Consider the following 23,932-nt stretch of genomic DNA (forward strand, 5'->3'; position numbering starts at 1 on the left):
TTGGCGATGAGATAAAAGACCTAGGCAGGTGCAGAGAGAGTAGACAGAGGTAGCCCCTTCCTGAAGCCCTGCAGAGCTCCAGGCCTTTGTTGATCCACATCCCAGCCCTTACATGGAGACTGTGGACCAGGGTTGCTGATTCAGCTTCTCCAAGAGGAAGCTTAGAGTTCTGTGGATACCACCACTGCTCCTCCAAAGCTGGCCCTAATCCTCTTGCCATACCCACCTCTGACCCTCCCACTTGCCCATTTTCTAATCCTGGGAGTGGGATATTCTCTCTGATGGTTATCTTTTCTTTCCCTGGGTCCTTTTCCCTAAGCTTTTGAAAGCCGAAAGCCAGGATGAGCCTTTGTTTCTTTCAGCTGTCCCATATCTTCCCTGAGGCCCCCAGCATAGAACAGAATAGCTCAAAGGGAGAGGTGGGGTGGGGAGAGACAAAGAGAAGGACATAGCCAGAACTGTTAAAAATTAATAGTTCAAACATATTATCATACCATGAAACAACAGCAATTTTTAAATGTGCTTTTTTCAGAAGCAGAGCAGCCCCTGGACTGTGCTATAAGCACCTTCCCAGGCAAGCATCAGTGAGTGCTCTGTGAGGCCGGAATGTTAATGTCAAGATCATTCATTCATTTGTGTGCCAGAATAGACAGCCAACTGCTTCCTCAAGAAAAATGCTTGTCTTGCTTGCAGATTCTTTTCTGGCCCACTGCCCAACAGAGGTAGGGTGGCCATTCATTTGGATAAGTCTTGATTAGGCCTCTTAATTTTCATAAAAGGCAGTCAACCAGACAGTCCCCTAGATTGACTTAAAATGTTGGTTTTTTTTTAATTATTATTATAAAAGAAATACCTACTTATTACAAAAATGTTGCAAAAATGATTAACCTGAAAGTGAAAGTCTGCTGTAATCTTACCTTCCAAAGGCAGCCTCTCTTAGACATTTGATCTATATTTATCCAGACTTTTCCTTCCTATCTTACTTTTTCCGTAAAACTGATCTGCTTCATTCTTCCTAACAAAACTGCATTGTTTCTTGATTCGTTTTTTTAAATTATTTTTTACATCCAAAAGTAATACATAACTGTAGTAAGCAGGGTTTAGCTAAACTATAAAATTCCCTCTCCCCCAAGGTGACATACTGTCACCAATTTCTTATGTATCCTTCCAGAAATTTTCTATGTCCATATATTATGTGATTATTTAATTTTTTTAATATTTATTTATTTTTGAGAGAGAGAGAGAGCTGAGGAGGGGCAGAGAGAGAGGGAGACACAGAATCCCAAGCAGGCTCCAGGCTCTGAGCTGTCAGCACAGAGCCCACCACGGGGCTTGAACCCATGAACCGTGAGATCATGACCTGAGCCGAAGTTGGACACTTAACCAACTGAGCCACCCAGGCGCCCCTGATTATTTAATTTTTAATAGGAACGGAATCATACAATACCACACTACCTACTATGGTGCAGCTTGCCTTTCTCACCTAATAATGTATCTTATGCAACTTTTCCTAACAGCACATGTCATCTCCTTATTCCTGTTGGTGGCTGCACAGTGTCCCACTATACAGATGTGCTGTGATTTATATATCAAGATCTATTTCTCAGACACGTACAACACCTGCATTCCACATCTTTGTTGGGAACAAGAACCTCAAGCTGTGTGCTGCTCAGTCTCTAACAAAAGTAGAGCTGAAAGAAACACGATGCGACAGAGACTGATCTGGAGAAGAGACTGGAGTTCGTCCCTGAGTACAGCCAGTATCTGGGTGTCACTCCTGAATGAAGCCATTCCCTGGTGGATTGCACATTTGATCCACATCTCCTGGATCTCCCAGAAAGGTCCCTTCACCAGGTCTAGGCCCTGATTTCCAATGCAGGTGACTTCACAAGCCTCACCCCTGCCTTAACAGTAAGGATGCTGTGGAGGATGTACACCACTGCATGACCCACACGAACTCCATGGGGGGGGGGGGGGTGTGGGGAGCATTATTTCTTCTAAGGAGTTGGTCTGCTTTTTCTTTAAGGACCACATAATATTTGTAATTAATCATTTTTCTTATTTTCCTTCATTGCTTTGGCCTCTGGGAAGCACAGAACCAAATTTTAGTAATCACATACATTTTTTGTGCATACCTGCTTGCTGTTTTTTCTCCTTTCATCTTATCTGTGTAGTCTTTTCTATTTCCCCTAGGCCTTTAAAGATCTTGGCTTTTAATTTTTGAACTTTCAATTTTTGCAGAGGTTTCTTGTTTTTGTTGGTACCTTTTTTTTTTTAATTTTTATTTATTTTTTTAAATTTTACTTAATTTTAAGAGACAGAGACAGAGCATGAATTGGGTAGGGACAGAGAGAGAGGGAGACACAGAATCCAAAGCAGGCTCCAGGCTCCAAGCTGTCAGCACAGAGCCCGATGCGGGGCTCGAACCCACAAAATATGAGATCATGACCTGAGCCGAAGTCGGATGCTTAACCGACTGAGCCACCCGGGCTCCCCGTTGGTACCTTTAAAGTCATCTCCCTTTTTTTTTTTTCACTTGCAGAAAAAGCCAGAGCATTAGAAAAATAATTTTGGAAGATGCTTTTCTGACATATCCCTTTCTGTTCAAAATGCCGGCTTCTCCCCTGCCCTGCTGATGTGCAGAGATTTGGAGGCTGAGATGGAGACCACAGAAACGAGGTGGGACAGCAGGTGACCTGATAAGAGAGACTTGTAGCTCAAGGACGTAGGGCCAAAATTCATTCAAAATTTCATTCGAGCTGCCTGGGCTCCTTTGAAATGAGGTATGGAGGCTGCTAGGCTGCTTGGCAGGGCTCATTACCTCAACTCCCAGTTTACCAGGCCTTTCCCAAGCCCAACGAGTGCCTCTTGTCCTAACAGGACTGCCACGCCTGGGATCCACTTGGAAACTGGCAGGGCCAAACTGGGATTTGCAATGCCCCCAGAGTCAGAGTCAGGAAGGACCCTAGGTCTTCCACTAAGTGAGGCGGAGGGGGTGGCTGTCCCTAGAACCCAGCGGTTAGGTGCTGTCCTGTCACCTTACATGAGGAATGGCTGTGATAAAATAATAACTGGGAACAGTAGGTGACCCAGTTTGAACAAAGAAGCTGAGGATCGATGCTCCACAGCCACTACCTGCTTTGTGGGTCCTTCCACTACAACGTTATATATTATATGCAAATAGCAGCACAAACTTAAGGCCTCTTTTCATGTCAAGTGGCTTCTTTGAGCCTATATGTTATATTTTACAGATCTTGGACAGTAACATTTTTCTTTTTAGTGCAAAGTTGCTCAAGGTTCATCTGAGACTCTTTTAAATTGCTGCTTTCAGAGAAATAACAATGTAAAATGACATGATGATGTATGGCCCCGTCCAGCCGACTGGGGCTGCGGCAGCCACAAACGCCACCAAACCTTTGGGAATGAAGCGGTCTCCGGAGCGCCATTGTGCAATTGTCCTAACCGGATCATTTTTAATTAGTTGCAATTAATTTCAAGTGACAGCGTCCTGCAATATCAAGTCAGGGAGGCTCGGGTGCGTGGGTGGGGTTATTAGGAACAGACGGCTAGTGAGAGAAAAGCCAGAGGGGGGTCTCTTTACAGGGCTTTCACCTCCAACAAGATTCCCCGTGTGGGGGATGGAGGACCGATCATTTCCTGAGCTGGTGGAGGGAGCTCCTTCCTAATGATGCAAATGTTCTGAATCTTTCTGAGTCGTGTGTAGGCCCTGCAAGGTGGGCACTTACTACACCCTGTACACGTGGGCATGTGTGTTCTGACAATTATCTTGCTTCGGTAACACCAAGTGGTTCAGCCAAATAACTTCCGTCTTAGTGTAGTGGAAGCAACCCTGAGATGAGGCTTTGGGCAGGTAGTTTATTTGGGAGTGAACCCAGGAGTGGGGAAGTGAATCAGCAAAGGGAAGGAAACCAATAAGGGGTGTGTTGTTAAGCAAATTAGCCCTGTGTGTACCTGGAGCTCACTCCCATTGGGGAGCTCTGGAAGACAACCTAGAACATACATCTCAGAGCTATCCCATCCGAAGGGACCTTGGACACTTACACACAGTGGTCCTGTTGGTCATTAGTGGAAGGCTGCTTCCCAATTGTTATGTAAAGGCACACTAGTGCCTGGAGAAAGCTGTCAGGCAAAGCATGGCAGATGCTGGCAGCTGAAAGTCAGGCTTGGAGCATAGACATGGTAAGGGCAATGGGATAGGATGGATACTGACAGCGTCTGCTGTAACCTCCAGTTCTAAAGCCCTACAATGCCCCCCACCCCCAACCAGTGTCCCTTGGATATCCTTCCAAGGCATTTATATGGAAGAAGCCGACAGAGAGGGTGAGCGGGGTAACACTCCTGGGGAACCCAGGCTCTCTCAGGCCAGGCTTTGTGACTGACTGGGTTTCATTTCCTCCAAGCATCTTGGCACCCTTGCCCTACATCCAGGGTTCAGAGTCCTTCTCAGGAGAATTGCTACTGAGCAATGGTACATGTGTAAGACATAAAACTGAGAAAGTACCCCTCCCAGGCACCATGTTCGCCAATCAAAAAGTTTTGGGGGGCACAGATCTCATAGTGACAGTCACCCTTGTCCCCTACCTAGCTAAATCTTTTGGGCCAAGGGGCTAGTCTGCACTCCGCATGCACTTGACTACTCTAACAGCAGATTTAGAACCAGGACCAAGGCACTTGACCTCCACGCCCTGGATTCTCTGGAAAGGTGAAGTGGCATATACACACCCCTTCCAGCTCCTCCTTTATGTCCCCAAAGGCTTCCTTCATTGGTTAATCAGTAGGGAGGGGGTGGAAGCTAACAAAACTTGGGCCTTTTCTCAAGAGTAAGAACAACAACTATTACACACACATATTGAACACTTACATATGCCACACACTGTGCTAAGAACCTTCCTATACCACATTAACTTGTTAAAATTTCACAGTCCAGTGAAATATTATGCCCGTTTTAGAGGGGAGAATACTAAAGAACAGAGAAGCTAAGTAACTTACCTAAGGTCACTCAGCTTCTCCGTGATGGAACTAGGATATGAACTCGGGCATCTGAGGCCTGGAACCCCAGTGATGAGGTCAACTACCTGAGGAATTGTGACACCCACTGTACCCTCACTGACTTTTGTTTTATGCTTCCCCTGAACTGAAACACACAATACTAAAAAACCTTTCCAAAAACACTGAGTATGTCTGACCTAACCTCTTTTTTTCTCTCTTTAATTTTTTAAAGAAGTGGATTATTGCGTCCATTTAGGGAATCTCCAGAGATAACTGGAAACCCCAGCATTGCCTCCTGCCTTCTGGGGCCCAAGCTCGTCGTCTGCCTCAGGTAAGGACACAAGGCCCCATAACAGGAATGTGTGGTTGTCCTCCATATATCTCTAGTATGGCACTTACCTCGGGAGGAGCCAAGATCCCCTTCATCACCCTTTATGGCACTCTCATCCATTAATTTATCTAAACTCTGTCTCCGGGCTTGGCCAGTCTTCCCATTTATGAAGGATACCTCTTTGCCCACAGAAGTCCCTTTGAAAGCACCATCTCTTCACATCGGAGGTTTTTGTTTTTGTTTTTTTTCAGTCCTCAACACGTCTTGACTTTGGACTTCCAATAAGTTGTTTCTCAACAGTACCAGAATTTGTGTGGCTAATTTGATTTTTCCGCAATTTCCCACTAATTTTCTTTGAATGAGACTTATTTTAAAATTTCTTTTCTAGAGTCTGGAGTGTCTCCATTTTGCCCCAGCTCTGTCAAGCTGAGGGATGGGATTTTCTGGATTTTGCATTACTTTGCTGGGCCTGCGCTTCTCTCTTGTTTACCCACAGGAGCCTTGTCACCACCTGACTTGTGCATTTCAGGTCAGTGAGCCAAGTTCCCACCCTTTCCTGCAGGGCCTGCTCAGGGCCATAAAAGGCCATCACCTCAAGGCTGTCTTTGGGAGCTTATGTGTTTATTGGGACACAACTGACAAAACTGTCTGTGAGATGATCATGAAAAAAAAAAGTGGAAAAGAGGTATAACAAAGGGCTTCATTTAGGGAAGAACAAAAGAAGTCTTAGGATGATGGGCCACCTGAGTGGCTCATTCGGTTAAGCAACTGACTCTTGATTTGGGCTCCGATCACGATCTCACAGTTCGGTTCGTGAGTTCAAGCCCCACATCTGGCTCTGTGCTGATATATGGAGGGTGCTTGGGATTTTCTCTGCCCTCCCCCACTGTGTGCACTTTCACTCTCTCTCTCTCTCTCTCTCTCTCTCTCTTACTCTCAAAAACAATTAAATAAAAAACATTAAAAAAAAAAAGAACTCTTTTTTTGTGAAGTTAAAGTAGCCAGATGAGGCTTCCAGGAGAAGCTGTTGAGGCTGGAATTCTCAAAACCATAGTTCTTGGCCCATCAGACCCCACAGCCTCCTTTATTACCAGGTTTGTCATGCCCCATTTACTATCCCAGGATGGAGAGCAGAGATAATAGTATAACCAACCTATCCACATAATTTCACACACACACAAAAAAAAATCAATATATTGACCCAACTGTTACATAAAGGAAAAATCAAAGGAAAGTAAGTTATAATAAAATAATACGTATTTCAATATGTAAACGCTCAGCAACAATGAAGAAGTCAAATACTTGCACCTAAACATAAAACCACATGATGGGACAGCTTGTCAGTACCTCCTGCTTTAGGGGGTGTACTGGTTAATTAAGGTCCCTGACTGATGTGCCCACATGAAGGGTGGTTTCTGAAATGGTGAACAACTCTTGATAAAGTTCTGTACAGAACAGAGGATAATTTCTCCCTCAATATCACAAGAGCTGCATTCCCAGAAAATTCAGTATATATTAAAACCATGCAAAAGTGCTCTGTGCCTATATGTAAAACTGAGCAAGGTTTAGACTTGGGTCATTGTAAATAGATTTTTCTACCAGAATTATGGTCAAGCCTTGGACCTCTGTTATGGTTGTGCAGATTGGGCACTGCACAGCTATTTACTTCATCACATAAGTGAATGGTGCTCCCTTGGGTTGTGGAGTATACAGCAAAGTACTTGCAATTTGCTTTAGTTGCACGGGATGTGGGAGAACTCGTCATCGCATGGGACTATCCTGCACACTGCAGTATGCGGAGAGCACTCCTGCCCCCACCCCCCACACACACTTGATGCCAGCATTGTCACAACAAAATACTCCCGTCAATGTCCAAATTAGCCCCTGGGCAGCACCGCCCCATTGAGAACCACTCTCTCAGAGCCACGTGTGGCTCCAGCCTCTTCCACAACAGGTGGTCCTCAGCTTCTACTCAATTCCTCTCTATTGCCTCCTTCATCCACCTTTTCCTTCCCACTCCTGCCCTTGTAGGCTCCAGCCCTAATGGGCTCCCAGTCCAGCCCTAATGGGCTCATTCTTGGGTCAGCAGAGGCATCCACCTGGGCTCCCTGTTCTGGCCTCAGCAGCTCCAATTCAGGCAGAGAACCTGCCCAGCACTGTGGTACAAAGACCTTTTTCTCCCCTACATTTAGGATTGAGCCCCGCATTGACAGTGCTTCTTGTTCTGACCCTATCTTTTCATAGTAATCTTTCTTCCCACTCTCTCCCATTCTCAAAGCATTCCTGCCTCCATACATTTGCTCCCACCCTTCCCTTTCTTGGCCAGCCCTGTCACCCATCCTACTTCCTCCTCCATCTCTGACCTTAGGTGCTACCTCATTCACCAGCTGCCCTGCATGTCCATGGTCAGAAGCAACATGCTCCCATGGTGTTTCATCTGTACTTCCTGTATACCCATAACACCTTTGTAGAGTGTTCTTCTCTATATATGAATTACAATATCCTTCAGAGCAAGGACCAGGACTTATTGCTCTCAGGGCTCCAGCACTGGAGATCTCCAGCATTGGTCCCAGCACTTGAGATTGTGTATAAGGTAGGGCTAGCCCCAGAAGAGCATGGATCTAATCAATGGGCTGCTGGGAGCCATGTGGCTTCCTGAGTAGGGACTGACTGAAAGTGCTGGCTTCAACAGATTGCTCTAGTGAGGTGGGGCACATAGTATTGTGGCAAAGAGTGAAGGCTTCTGCCTTCCTACAGCAAGGAAGGATGATGGTTTGGTCTCTCAGGTGGAAGAGGAAATCAGAAGAAGGCCTGAATACATTCTATCTAGGGTGAGGTAGGAGAGTGGTCACGAGTTGTGCAGAGAACATTGGCCTAGAAGTCTACAGGCCTGGATTCGAGTCACCTAGCCTTGCTTCCACACTTACAGTAACATGGTGCCCAGTGGCCCACCATGCCAGGAGGTTCAAGTGAGAAAGAATCTCACTAACTTATCCTTCGTTAAAGTAAATCCACATGTTTATTGCAGCATCACTTACAATAGCCAAATTATGGAAGTAGCCCAAGTGTCCACTGACAGATGAATGGATAAAGAAGATGTGGTATATATATACACAACAGAATATTACTCACCCTTTAAAAAGAATGAAATCTTGTCATTTGCAATGATGTGGATGGAGCTAGAGAATATAATGCTAAGCAAAATAAATCAGAGAAAGACAAACTCCATATGATTTTACTCATATGTGAAATTTAAGAAATGAAACAGATGAACATGAGGGAAAAGAGAGAGAGAAACATACCAAGAAAAAGACTCTTAACTATAGACAATAAACCAATAGCTACCAGAGGGGATAGGGGTGGGGGATGGGTGAAATAGGTGAAGGGGATTAAGAGTACACTTATGAGGAGCAACTGAGTAATGTACAGAGTTGTTGAATCACTATATTGTACACACGAAACTAGTGTAACATTGTATGTTACCTATACTGGAAGTAAATAAAAAACTTAATATAATATAAAAAAATTAAATCCACATGATTACTATTTGGCCTCATTTTTAAGTCATCAATCTCATTAAACATCACCTGCACTCCCTTCGAATTTAAATAAGGCTTCACAATACAGCTCACCCTGCATTTTGTTATTAGAGAAAGATTCATTATTATAGGAGAGAGAAGGTGCCCCCCTATTCACCTTGCACTGGGTCCTCAGGTCCCTAGTCATTCTAGGGACCCCCACCTCTCCTACAACCTCAGAGTTTCCAGTGTGCCATGAGCAACGATGTGACCATGAGCAAGCCTGCTTCTAGAGCAGCTTGACCCAGAGAAGAATGAGTAGGCACATTGGTGACCTCAAATAGGAATAAGAGCTCCCCTGTGGAGCTCACACTGATGGGTTTTGTAGTCTGGGACCCTCGAGGGAGCCAGGGCATGGTGGGCTTCCTAGGGAAGACAGAAGAGGATTTTGTTATCACACCCTGGGCTTTCTTGCAGCTTCCTCACTGCTTGAGCTTCTCTGTAACCAGTGATCTTTGACCTTTGTCCGGCCTTCCCTGTGGTACAGAAGAAGCTGCCAGGATACAGATCCCAAGGTTTAACTTTCTCTGGTGCCCTGACAAGTTCCAACCTGAGGCTGAATACATATCAGCGTCACCCAAAGATCAGATTTTTAATGCAGATGCCCAGGCCCAAATCTAGAAATTTTGATTTGCAAACATGGGTGGAGTTTTTTTACTTGTTTGTTTCTTTTTTAATCTCTGAGGGGACTCTACACAGAATCAAGAGAGAGCCTTGCCTTCTGCAGACAAGAATGTCACGTCCCAGGCAAGGCTTTGGGCAAAAGAGGTGAGGGGCATCTCTGGCCTTATGACTTGGTCTCTTGAAAGGAGGGATGCCCCACAGAGAGTCAAAAACCCATAAACCAGTATATCACCCAAGGCCTGGCCCTAGCTCTGTTCCAACTAAGGCAGCGGAGGAGATAAAGGACCCACAATACCATCCCCAAAGGGCCTGTTCTCCCTGCCAGAGGCTGTGATTGGGCCTCACTGTGGAAAGAAGGTGGACCTGAGCCTCCAGTGGGCTGCTAGGTTGCCATGAGAGGCTGAATGGGGCAGGCCTGGCAAATTCCTTGACAAAGAAGGGAGGAGTGTGTGTGTGTGTGTACATGCATTTTCACACACTCTTATTGCTGCTGCTGCTGCTGCCCTCTGGCAGGAAAGCAGCCTGTTCAACCCCTGTTGTAGCTTCATCACACCCAGGGGTGGGGACCTGCCCAAGGCTAGAGGTGGGGGTAGGGGTGGGGATGGAAGAGGGAGGACTTTGAGATTTCATTCTGGTCATTTTGAACAAGACCAGGTAGAGGGGCAGGGAGCCCCACCTCCCAGCTGAAGCTGAGCAGTGGTCCTCCACCCCCACACAAGGCCTGACTCTAATGTCTTCTGATGGGACAAATTGGTGAGCACGACTATTAGCTGGGTGACATCAAAAGGCATTAATCTCTGGTTCCCGAGCAAGACCAGCACCACATTAGTGCCTCGCACCCAGTCATTATTAAGACTTTAGCCCAAGGGTGTAATAAATGTTTTATGGCATGCAAACCAAGGTAATGGAATGCAAATCCCATAATATAGCCATACATTTATTTTCTAATGGAGCAAATGATGATGTATTTTATCTCAGAAGAGCTGCCGATAGGGTCTGCTTGGGAAATGCAAAGTTAGGGACCCAAAGGGTGAGTGGGTGGCCCTGCTAGGGTGGGGGCTTGGGGTGAGCAAGGGTGGGAGACGCATTGGGACTTCCCAGCAACGGTCAAGATTTCATGCACACAAACCTCCTGGACAAGGCCATTGCTCTTGCTCTCGTACCCCCAAATGCCCTCCTTTTGGGGCATATATCGAACATTCTGAGGCTTAATTACATCCCCTTTGCAGAGTTCTCCCCCTCCCTGGAGCCCCCACCCCCACCTGGAGCTGCATACCAATAAGCTATTCAGCTCATATTGGCTTTCCAAAAATATGGCCACATTAAGGTGTGAAATGTTAATGGGATCGAGGGGGCACAGGGCTATTTCTCCCGTGGAGTTAGGACTTGGCATTGGTGCTGTTTTTATTAAGAGGCCAACACTGTTCAGTTGCAGCCCTGCGGCTGGTGGAGAAACCAGGCAGGCTACCCGGGGTGGCTGTGGCTTTGGGAAGGGCTTCGGGTAATTGAGCCCCCCAGGTCTTGCTGATTGCTGCTGCTTCAGAAAGAACTCTCTGATTATTCCAGTGGTCCCCAAAAGAGCATGTGATGCCTTCGACAATCAGAGGCCCTCTTCATTCCCAAGAATCTCCTTAGTGTCCTCTCTTGTCCAGCCCAGGCCCAGGCACACAGGACCCAGCTGGGCAGGGCCTCATGAGCCAAATACTGACATCTAAGGACCTGTTCTGTACCTAGATTTATGGGGGCACAAAGAAGTTCAGGACCTGTCCCTGCCTTCAAGGTACTGATGGTCTAACTAAGGAAAAGGACACGCATATAGAGGTATGAGGTTTAAGGGTCACCTCAGTGGCATATCTGAGGAGTCCATGTTTCCTTATAAGATTTCTAAGAAATAGAAAAGGAGAAAAAAGAGGAGAGTGTCCACCACTGAGTAAGAGGAATCCTGGTGGTGATGTTCCTGTGGCTAGAGGTGGTGAAGACCTCTTAAAATTGGAAAGGTGAGACTTGGCTCTTTCCCCAGAGAGCTCACAGTAGGTGGTCAGTTCATACTGGCTTTGGAATGCCCTGAAAACAGTGGTTATCCTCCGAGGGCTGGGACTAGATCTAGTATTAGCACTTTGATGCTTGACAATACTTTTGATCTTCTAATATGCCTTCTTGTTTTATAGAATAATATTAACACCAATAATAATTAATTGAGAAATTATATCAGGCCCTGTGCTGAGAACTTCATTATCTCATTGAATCTTAAAACGATCCTAAGAGAGAAGTACCTTTATGATTCCCCCTGAGGAATAATAATGAGGAAACATGTCTCAGAGCGAGGTTTGTCCAAGTGAGCAAGAGCTGGGACTATAAGTAGATCTCTTTGCCTCCAGAGCTCATCCTGTATGGTCTGCCCCTCTAAATCCAAGGTAACAGAGGTCAGAGGAGTAAAGAACTGTGTTGAAGGATACACACCCAGTTGGTGTGATCAAGGGAAGGCCTCTGGCTGCAGGCCTTGCTAACTCCTGCACCACAGTGAGCAGCTCTCAGTTTTCATGTGTATATTATCTCAGGCACAGTCTCCCTAGGTCCAAGTGGCTGATGCTCTGTCTACATTCAACAAGTCTGTGCCAAGAAAAACTATTATCTCATCCTAAGATAAGTCAAATCATGGATGAACACAAATAAAATAAAAGCAAATCTGGTGTTCCAAATAACTCTGAACTCACCCTAATTTGAAGATTCCCCATTGATTTACCTGTGCCAAACATGGATGCTATAGGTTGATTGCCCTTTTGAGCTGGAATGAGTTGTGCTTAGTTCTGCTCTGGTTTGATCTGCTGAAATCCCCAGAGCAGCCCTTTATAGACCATTATCCTCCAAGGCCCAGAGAATGAGTCAAGCCCTCTCTGGGGGAAGAAAGACAGTAGTAATCTACTCTGAATTCTTCAGGCTGGGCCTAGAGACACATGGGCATGGATGCCCAACAACCTGAACGGGGCCAGACTAGGGTGTGACAAGAGGAGCCTAGGGCACAAATTTAAGGAGGCACTCACTCCCAGAATCACACTAGCACAGACCTTAAAAACAACTGCCACTGAAATTACATGCTCTAGGCACCTCTCTTGCCAGGGCCTAACTCTATCAAAATGAGAAAGAGGAAAGGAGCCCATGTCTCTTTGGCCCACTGTTGAGTTGGGGGAAGGTAATGGTGACTTCCAAGTGGTCGCTGTACCTAGATAGCTTGGGACTCGGGGACTGGATCAGCAACACAAATTCTAAGGAAACTGACTCTTGCAAATGTAAACAGAGGGAACCTCAAGCTGTTCATTAGCCCACTTAAGTGAAAATTCAGGGGTTCAAGACTTAAGCAGGGCTGGATCTAGTTATCCAACACCCTCAGCAGTCTTTTTCTTTCCACCTCACAGCTCTGCTTTCCTTGAAATTCTTCCTGGACACAGACTAATTGAAGGTAGACAGGGGATCACTTGGACCTGGGATAATACACACACAGAAAAAGCAAGAGCTGTTCGTAGTGGTGCAGGAGACAGCATGACCTGAAGCCAAAGGCTCTCCTACAGGAAGCAATGAAGTGATGGCTTCACTCTACGGCTCAGGAAGCAGCTCTGGAGTTAGGGCAAGAGAGCCACAAACGGCCCCAGGCCTATTTCCGGCAAACCCCAATGGAAAAAAGAGCTTCCCCTCCACAGTAGTTGAAGCAACAGTGTTCATTAGCCCAGCTTCAGTTCCATGCCCATCACTGACCTAATCCCCGTGGCCAGGGGGCTGACCTGCTCTGACTGGCTAGATCTAGTCTTGGGCTGATCCCTGGGGACCCGAGACATTCAACCCCATTTGAAACTATGTATACTTAGGGAAAGAGATATGAATTCTCTGGAGAATCTGGGTGCTCTGAGAGGAGGAATGGATGCTGGGCAGGCAAACTCAAGAGTTGAGTGGCGGCACCCACTAAAACGGTGGCTGCGCTAGGCCTTCTCTGGGGACACAAGGCACCTGCTGCCCAAATGTGCATAATGTGTGATCCTCCTCTGGAAGCTTTCCTCAGGGACGAAATGCTTCTTACTCACATTTGGCCACCTAACACTCTCCCCCAAGGGACTGGCCAGTGACTTACATTACAGTTTCTCAGTAAGAATTTGCTGACGTTATGAAAGAATGAATGAGGAACCGTGCTAGGGCTGGGCCCCAAACTTTTATTAACTGTGAGGTTAAAAGCTATTGAGGGTCAGGGGCACCACAAAGGGGCAGAGGGAGTGAGTCAATTAACACCTGCCTTTTTATTTCCAAATCGAATTGTTGCATGAGGTTTAGAGATGATGTAACCACTCGGCAGTGTCGGGGTAGGATTTATGAGCCATGGCATGTGGAGCAATGGTTTGAATAGGCAGCTGGTGAGAGGCATTTACCCCGACTGCCCTCACTTGGAAGTCTACCTAAAATAATGGCTGCAAGGTACTTTGGCACTTATAAACCCCTCCCCCTGTAGCCAGAGTGGATCTGAGTTGAGTCACTTTTTCCTGGGCTGGTTTAGAAGGGTGTCCGGTTCAGGCATGGCTTCATGCAGGAAAGGGAAGGGAGTGGGAATATTCAGGAGTAGAGGGAGGAACGGGTAGACAGAATAAGAGATGAACTCAGACTGGCTCCCAGGAATGCGGACCTGACCCCACTGGAGTCTTCTGAGGTTTGTTTGCATTTGAGTAGGGAATGGTATTAGCCAACCCAGAGTTAATTCCATTCACTGTCTCCTACCAGGATTAGCCTCTGCTGGGAGTCTCTGGGAATGGAGTTGGTATGGTTGGACTCACTGACCATTCCATGGCCTACTGTAGACAAGGAAAGAAGGCACACCTCCCCTCTAGCCCTTCCCACCAGTGTCTGGGACTGAATGATGGATTTTTGACTGGGTCATTAAGTGCTGATTAAAGTACTAGGGAAAAGAACAGGAGGGGAAAAAAAACACAACATCGAATGTTGTACATACATACACACTCCCACCCCAGGCACCCCCCCTTCCCTTTTCTCAAGCTGCCTCAAGTTTGTTCCAACCCTCCATTGGAAATGCTATAAAAGGCCAGGTTAATTAAGTCCTATATATTACCAGCACAAACACTTCCAACTTTATTCTGGCGGCTCAGTGAGTGAGGAGGAGGCCAGGCAAGGTCCAGGCAGCTCAGGGTAATAAAACAGAAGACTCAATTACCTTGTACATTTGCAGTTTTTATAAAATCATTTAAAGTTCTCCCAATGAAAAGCACAGTGGAGAGGGACTGGAATCCCGAAATCCAGCAAGAGCTTAGAGAACCAGGGATTTTAGAGCAGCTATAGTTAAGAAAATCATCTTGTCCATCCCCCTACTTCTGGGAAGGGAGGCCAAGGCAAATTATGGAGGAAGGAGAAAGGGAAAGGGACTCCCTAACCATACACTGAGTTCCCACTGAGTCTGGAATACTATGCTGGCACCTTACTTAACCTGTTCTGGTAGGTATTATCCCCATTTACAGATGAGAAGACTAAGCAGAATGAGTCTATGATACCCAACCAAGAGAGACCCAAAATCCAGAGCCTGTTATACTCTGAATCTTGCCCCTCCCTTTAAGCTACCATGCCTGTATCTGCACAACATAGCCCAATGTTAAGAGAACAGTCCCTGGAGTCCATTTGAACCCCTGGATTTAATCACTTCCTAGCTGTGTGCCTTTGGACAAATTATTTAACTTCTCTGAACCTTAGTAAGTAGTCTCCTCAATCCTTGAAAACAATTTTAGTACCTTCCTCACAGCATTGAGGATTAAATGGGGGGAGGGGCAACTGGATGGCTCAGTTGGTTGAGCATCTGACTCTTGATTTCAGCCCAGGTCATGATCTCACGATTTGTAAGTTCAAGCCCTGCACTGGGCTCTGCACTGACAGTGTGAAGCCTGCTTGGGATATTCTCTCTTTCTCTCTCTCTCTCTCTCTCTCTCTCTCTCTCTCTCTCCCCCTCTCTCTTCCCTTCCCACTCTCTCTCAAAATAAATAAATACACTTTTTAAAAAAGAGGATTGGGGCGCCTGGGTGGCTCAGTCGGTTGAGCGTCCGACTTCAGCTCAGGTCACGATCTCACGTCCGTGAGTTCGAGCCCCACGTCGGGCTCTGGGCTGATGGCTCAGAGCCTGGAGCCTGCTTCCGATTCTGTGTCTCCCTCTCTCTCTGACCCTCCCCCGTTCATGCTCTGTCTCTCTCTGTCTCAAAAATAAATAAACATTAAAAAAAATTTAAAAAAAAAAAGAGGATTAAATGGGAAGGTGTGTAAAATGCTCAGCCCACAGCTGATACATACTGTACAGTATGATGCATACTGGTTATTATCGTGATTATTATGCAGGCTATCCTTCAACTTGTCATGACCAGCTCATTACATTAGCCAGGGTGATAGCAAGTGAGCCAGTTACACTAGCCACACTCCTGTGCTAAAGGGACAGAGGAGCCCTCCCAGCTTCCTCCTCTACACCACAGAGAGCCAGTTCACAAATAGATTACCCTACTTCTTAGTCTCATCAAAGGTCAGGAACCTCTTTCCTGCTGACAGATAAGTAAAAAAACAAATTGGGTGTTTTTCTTTTCTTCAAAAAACAGAAACTGGGGCATCTGGGTGGCTCAGTTGGTTAAGCATCCAACTTCGGTTCAGGTCATGGTCTCGTGTTCGAGCCCCCTGTAGAGCTCTGTGCTGACAGCCCAAAACCTGGAGCCTGCTTCGAATTCTGTGTCTCCCTCTCTCTCTGCCCCTCCCCTGTGCATGCTCTCTCTCAAATATAAACATTAAAACAATTTTTTTAAACAGAAACTGTTCAGTTGTTCAATATACCTGCTCTTTCAGGAGTGGGAATATAAAACTTCAATTTAATAGCTGCCCCCAGAGAAAGAAATTATTCTCTGAACACTAGACACAGTGACTCAGAACAATGTTTCCCAGAAGGTTGGAGAGAATTTAAGCCCAAAGTTCCCTCATCTTGACCATATGTCTCAGGGCCTCAGGGGGAGGACCTAAGTGAGGATAGAGCTAAAAATGTGTGCAGCTACCCCATCAGGGAGGCGGTGTGTGGCACGTGGAAGATACTTTAACCACTGTGTGTTGACTGAATGAAGGGTGTTGTGTTACTCTCAAGTCCTCTTGTGTGGAAAGCTTCCTCTGAGCTAGGCCTATGAGGCATGCTGTATTTTCCAAAAATGGCCACAGTAATATTTCCAGTCCCACCTGTTCTTCTAGAACCTTAACACTCACCCATCCAGAAGGTGAGTCTACTTCTCCTCTCTTGAAGTTGGTAGGACTTTGTGGCTACCTCAACAAATGATATGTCACCAATGTGATACTGTACAAGTAGCAAAACTAAGTCATAAAAGGCAATGTGGCTTTCACCTGGCTCTCTCACACAGGAATCTAGCTACTATATTGTGAGGAAGCCAAAGCTATACAGAGAAGTCACATATAGATATTCTGGCCAAGAGTCCCAGCTAAGGTCACAGCCAAAAGCTAACAGCCAGCACCAGCAACCAGACATATGAGCAAAGGAGCCCCCAGCTACTGAGTCACCAGCAGCCTTCAGATCGTCCAGATGAGACCATACATTGGGAGCAGAGACAAGGCATCCATGCTGTACCCTATTCAAATTGCTGACCCCAAGAGTCTATAAGCATAATATATGGCTGTTTTATACCACTAAGTTTGGGATAATTTTTAACTTAGCAATAGACAAACAGAATAGCCAACCATGCCTTTCAATACCAGGTTCAGTTCTGGGGGCTGCTATGTAAGAGGGTCATTCACCAACCGAAGAAACTCCTGAGCATTACATAATCAGGATGGGAGGGACATGGAATTCTGACCTTAATGTTGACAGCTGGAGATGGAGTCTGGGTAGGGAGAGGGTTCAGTCATGATCTTCTTTTCCTTGACGAAGGAGCAGGCTTGTTCTGGGCAGCAGTGTGGCACAGCAGGAGAGCAATAGACTTTGGAGTCAGATGACCCTAGGCTCCAGCTTCCTTTCTCCCTTCTCACTAACTCTGTGACTTGGAAAAGTCAGGCCACTTCTCTGAACCTCAGATGGGAATAATAACGTTTCTCTTGCATTATGTTTACGCACATTAAATAAGATCAATACAGGTGACTTGCTTAGCACAGAGACCCTTAATGTTCTCATAAAATTTCTTCTGGCTTCCCACTCAAAGCATCAAATAAATAGGAGGTATTTATGGAAAGGATGCTGCATGACATCTCTTCTGGGTTAAGGATGGGAAAGAGGATTCCAGCATAACTCCTTATCTCAGCAGAGTGCTGAAAATAGGCATAAGAAGGTGAACACAGATCAAATGTGTGGCTTTAATAGCAGCAAATGCCCAATAACTGCCAAAGGAAGAAGTGCAGTTGTAGCCTGGCATTTTCTCTGTAAGGAGATCTTTAATGAAGCATTCATATGCTTTAATAGTTATAAGATTACTTAGGCTTTCTATTCTTTTGTCAATTTTGATACCTTGTGTTTTTTCTAGGACTTTGTCCATTTTATCTAAATTTTCAAATTTATTGGCTTTGTTCAGCTTCCTTTTTAATCAATCATGAAGCACCTCCTTTTCTCAAACCCTCAAAATTAGGTTGTGGGGTCACTCCATGGATTCTTGTCTAGTGGTCATGGAGGTAATGGTTTTTGTTTTGTTTTTTTTAATGTTTATTTATTATTGAGAGACAGAGACAGAGTTCAAGTGTGAGAGGGGTAAAGAGAGAAGGAGACATAGAATCCGAAGCAGGCTCCAGGCTCTGAGCTGTCCGCACAGAGCCCAACGTGAGGCTTGAACCCACAGACCGCAAGATCATGACCTGAGCCGAAGGTGGACTCTTAACCAACTGAGGTACACACGCGCCCCATGGAGGTAATGTTTTTGCCACCACCCATACAACAACCTGTGGGGAGTCCCCAGGCACATTTTCCTGGACACCCACTGCCCAGTGCAGAGTGATGAAGGTACTCTGAGCGTTAGCAAATTAGAACTGCTACCTTTAACTCACCCAGAAAGTTCAAGGGAAAGCCAAATTCCTTCCCAGCCTAGGCTCCTAAAGACAGCTCAAATGTGCCCCTGGAGGGGGCATTGTGGTTGGGGTCCATTTAGCCATCTCCTCCACCCTGCCTCCAGTGTATAGCCCCTGCACCTTCTTCTCTCCTCACTGATTTCCCAAGCTGAACGGGCTGTGTGACCTCACTTTGACAATAGTCAGGCGTGTCCCACTCATCCGTGTTGCTAGTTTATGTCCCCATGGAGGACAAGCAACATCTAGCAGCTGGGACATGGAGACTCAGGGGGAAGCTTATAGGGTGATGAGGCATTATCTGTTTATCCAGGTGACCTCAGGTGTGTTTATGCTAAGTGAGAAATGAACAGGCATGACCTCAGCGATGGTGAGAGGTGTGCTTGGGGTATACCCCACTGTTCACCTTTCCCAAGGGAGCCCCTTCCTTCTTGACAGTTTCAGAGAAACTATATGGGATGGTATCGGTGGCTGATGCTCCTAAGCCCTTACCTCCTGGGGAGTCCCCAGCTTGCAACTCCTTCCTTCCATCTCCCTCATCTGTTGGGTCCTTCCTGCTACCCAGAAGCCTCCACCCCAGAAAAGCAGCCATCCCTGAGCTCTGCCTCTTCCAAGGGTGGTTGCCCTGAGGGCCCTGGCAGCCTTGTCCCCCATCTGGCACCCAGCTGCGGACAGCAGAGGACATAAACAGCTGCCGGGCCTTTCTCAGGGTCAAAAGTCCCAGCAGACTGAGTCAGAAATTGGCTACTCAGCCAGCACTGGAAACTGGTGCTTTGAGGGATGAGTCACTACCCAGCTGGGCACTGAAGGGGTTAAAGGAACATGGTAGAAGATAGGAGAGCGGGGGCACGCTGCACTGCTGGAAAAAACCTAGCCTTGTGCATGGATAATTAGAACTGAACATCAGTAAACAACGCCTTTTCCCCTCATTAAGGACAAATCTGTATGTATAATGTGCCTATTTTCTCTTTCATTAACTTATAAATGGCCACTACTTTAAAGCCATTTAACTAGCAGTTTTGACTTGCCCATCAGCTCTGGGTCTGACATGTTTTCACCTCTCCTGCACAGACAGAGGTGCCCACCTCAGCACCAGCTCCCATGAAGGAAGAGGCCCTGTGCGTGCTCCTCTGAGATGCCACAGACAGGCTCCTCTGGCACAGCCAGGGCACAGCCTCAAGTCAGTGGCCAGAACCAATTCTGAGTGCTCTTTTTGAGGAAGACATGGTCACAGCTAAAGCGGAGCTCTGGGTGCCCCACTTCTGCTCCTGACTGTTCACTGTTTGTTCTCTCCCAGGAACAAGTCAGTCAGGAAGCCCCGCTGCAGCCATGGCTTTTAAAGACATCCAGAAGACATCATGGAACCAGAGGTGGGGATTCACCAGTGAAAATTACTCTAACCAGCCACAACATAAAATCTTTAGAGAAGGTATGTACTGACTTGATCAGAGGTGCAAAAGGAAAGAATCTAAAGGGAAAGGACAAGTTCAAATGTCCACCAAGCCTCTGAGAATCACCACAAGAAAAACTCATGGTAAAGACTTCAGATCGTTTTCAGATGAGGATCCACAAGTGACTCATTAATTTACACAGTCCTTCTGAGATTGTTAAAGCAGATTACTTCTATCAGTATTGAGCTAGGAGTCAAGATTGAAGTCACCATTGCAGATGCTTAAGTCAAACTTTTTATTAAACTGATTATCAGTTGTTGTTTAAAAAAAAAAAAAAAAGATTTTGAGCATGGGCAGTAGAGACAGACCAAATCCTGGCACTTCCCCTCACTATGTGACCTTGGGAAAAGTACTTGGCCACTCTCTGCCTCAGTGACCTGGCCTATAAAATGGACATAGTAATCCCCACATCACATGATGGGCACCCAATAAATTACAGCCACTATTATTAATAATAAATTAATTGTAAAGAATAAATACACAATAATAAAACTCATGTAGCATTCTTGCCAAGAATGTTCAAACAATATTCAGTCATGAGGAAACAATCAGACAAATCCAAATTCAGAGACATTCTAGAAAACTTGCCTGTACTCTTCAAAAATGTCAGTCATGAAAGACCAAAAGATAGATATAGATAGATAGATAGATAGATAGATAGATAAAGGAACTGTTCTAGATTAAAGAAAACTAAGGAGACATATAGCTAAATGCAAAATGTTTTCCAGGTTTAGATTATAGATTTAAAAACATATATCTATAAGGACCATTATTAGGACAATTAGGGAGATATGGATATCAGCTATATACTATATAATAGTAGCATAGTAATTTAAGTTTCTTGAGTGTGATAATTACACTGTATAAATGTCCTAGTTTTTAAGAGACATGTGCTTAAATATTTAGAGATAAAGTGCCAAGATGTTTGAAAATAACTCTCAAATAGTTCTGAAAATCACACATGTAGATTCTGAGGACAAAAGACAGAAAGACAAGAGAATATGAGGCAAAATGTTAACAATCAGTATATCTAGGTAAGTATACATGTGTTCCTATTCTATTTTTCCAATTTATTTTGTAGATTGGAAATTTCTCAAAATAAAAAAAAATTTGAAAAGTGAAATCTTTTTTTAATGTCCTCTTTTAAAGTTTATTTATTTTTGAGAGAGAGAGAGAGAGAGAATGCACACAGGGGAGGGGCAGAGAGAGAATCCCAAGCAGGCTTCATGCTGTCAGCACAGAGCCTAATATAGGGCTTGAACTCACCAACTGGGAGATCATGACCTCAGCCAAAAGCAACAGTCAGACTTTTAACCAACTGAGCCATCCAGGTGCCCTGAAAAGTGCAACCTAATGGTTTTAAAAACTGCGATGCAGGGTAGCTACCTAGCTGACTGGGGAAGGAGGGGGTGACTGACTGCTTTCTGGACTTCTGGGATGCCCTATTTCTTGAACTGGGTATGTTCACTTTGAGAGGATCCATTGAGCTGGGCACTTATAATTGCTCTTCTTTTTGTGTATATGTTACTTGTCAATAGGTAAGTTTCTTTAGAATAATCATAATAATAAAGCACCCCACAACCTCATATCCTCTGACCTGGTCCTGTAAATGCAATGATGGGCCCCAGGCTGGAGGGAAGGCTGGAACCGGGTCACCCTTCCCTAATGGTGTGTCACATCTGAGAGGACAGGAAATGGGGCCTGCATTGATGACAGCCTGCCTTGCAGCCTGACCCTGTGGGGAGATAGCAGGCACCATCCAGAAGGTGTCCCAGCCTGCCCCTCCGAGCCATGCCCAACTTCTGCTGCCATCCTTGCAGTGGGAGCTTAGCCTTGACTCCACCCTTCTCAGACCTCGGTATCCTCCTCCCCTGTCAGCCCTGTGGACCCAGATGGATGTGGGCTTGATGAGGCATCTCATCTTGTGAAAGAAGTAAGTCCAGGGGTCACATTTTCCTCTCTTTACATTGTTCCCCCATGTGCTCGATCTGATATGCTTCACTACCTGATGCCCACACATACTTACATCTCTGCATTTTGCAGATTAATTGCTCAAGTCTTCATCTGCCTGAATTAATAGGAATAAAAAAAATGGCTAACACATAGAGCTTACTACAATGCCAGATCCTTTTCTAAGTACTTTATGTATATAACTCAATGCTTACAAAGCTGAGGCAGGTAATTTTTTTAGCCATTTTACAGATGGGGGAACTGAGGCATAGGGAAGTAAAGTAATTTGCCCAAGCAGGTCTGGCTACATATTTGCAGGGCCCAGTGCAAAATGAAAACATGGTGGCAGGGGGTGGGGAGGCTTATTCAAAATTATTAAGACTTTCAAGGCACTAAGCATTAAGTCAAGTGTGGGGCTTATTTAAGGCTCCTGTGAGACTGCACAGGTCAGCAGCACTTGAAACCAGACTTGTGCACAAGATAAGAGCAGAAACGTGACCCCCAGCTGTCTGATGCCAGAGTCCATCCTCCTAACCACTATGCTACCCTACCTCTCTAGCTCGGAGTGTTCCTCCTCTCACCTTTTGGTAACTGTCCAAGAACTGGAGATCCTTAGTACATCAGCACCTGTCTCTAAAAGCCAGGCAGACAGAACTGAAGAGTCATAGCAGTCTGCTGCCACAAGGGGTCACTGTTGAAAACAGGTCCTGTACAGTTTTTGACACCGTACCCACAACTCAGTGCTGCCCTTGCTCCTCCAACCCCTGGACACGCACAGCACACATGGGCCCCACACTTGGCTCCAAGGTGCAATTCTTTTACTTCACACTCATATTTTCAGCCATTGTGTTCCCACAGCATGACCACTGCAGGCGTGTCTGGGTCAGAAGGGTTTCTGCCTGGCCACCTACTAGGTGGACACCAGCACGCCCCCTAAAAAACATCTAGGCTCTGATGTTAGCTTGATTCACCTCTTCACATACCCCATTTCCTGATGGTGAGTTTCCCCTGGGGGTCCTTTCTATCTTTTCCTGCTAAAGGATCTCAGAGGAGCCCAACTCAGGTCATCAGAAATTAATCTAGTAATCTGAAACCCAAAAGGGAAGGGTCAGTCAGAGTCTTTACTCCAGTCCTCCCAAGAGGCTATTTGGCCCATATACAAATACTCCCACCTTTGTACACCAAAACCTTCTTAGAATCACAGTATTCCTTGTTGCGCCCTTTTTCCAAAGCAATTATTTTACATGTATTGATTTAAGTAATCGCTACACCCAACATGGGGCTCGAACTCATGACCCCAAGATCAAGAGCCACATGCTCTTCTGACTGAGCCAGTCAGACACCCGTCCAAAGCAATATGTTTGCCTATTTACCTCAGAGTTCCTTAACTAGGAAAAAAGGCATTACTTATTTGCTGGAAAATCTAATTTTGCCTTACTAGGAACTCCATTACACAAAGTTAACATGACTGATATATCAATGTCACACCCAGATACTTTCTTAATAACACAGGTGACTAAAAGGGGTTAGAGAATGAGGCTTTCAAGGATGAAGGACTGGAGGTGGGACAGAGCTAGTGACATTAGGTACTATAACCTCACTCATGCCCACTGGCTAGTGAGGCCCAGAAATGTCTGGATTACTCCCGGTACCATGGGCATCTCTGCAATCAGGCCTCCACCCTCTGAGTTTCCCTGGTTAGAATGGTGTTCAGCTGCAAGTCTGCAAGTAACAATACCAACCAACAGTGGGCTAGAGCTTCATCATTCTCACCTGACAGGACTCCAGACGTTGGATGGTTACTGGCCTTGGTTTGCCAGCTCATAGCTGATATTATTACAGTTCTCTTGGTCTTTCCCTTGTGGAGGCTGATGGCTGCTGTGGCTCCAGCCTTTCAAGTCTGCATTCAAAGCAGAAAGGAGAAAGAG

General features: G+C 45.7%; 1 long non-coding RNA gene across 2 annotated transcripts in view; it reads right to left on the reverse strand.

Annotated features, from left to right (window-relative positions):
- LOC144613165 (uncharacterized) overlaps positions 1 to 23,932 on the reverse strand; it is a 127,460-nt gene that overhangs the window by 30,879 nt on the left and 72,649 nt on the right. For both annotated transcript variants that reach the window (XR_014135377.1, XR_013550476.2), the window contains exon 4: positions 23,778 to 23,904. This is a non-coding gene — a long non-coding RNA (uncharacterized LOC144613165). The remainder of the gene's footprint in view (positions 1 to 23,777; positions 23,905 to 23,932) is intronic.

This window comes from Panthera onca, chromosome D2 (genome assembly GCF_046562875.1).
Source record: "Panthera onca isolate mPanOnc1 chromosome D2, mPanOnc1 haplotype 2, whole genome shotgun sequence".
Lineage (NCBI taxonomy): Eukaryota > Metazoa > Chordata > Mammalia > Carnivora > Felidae > Panthera > Panthera onca.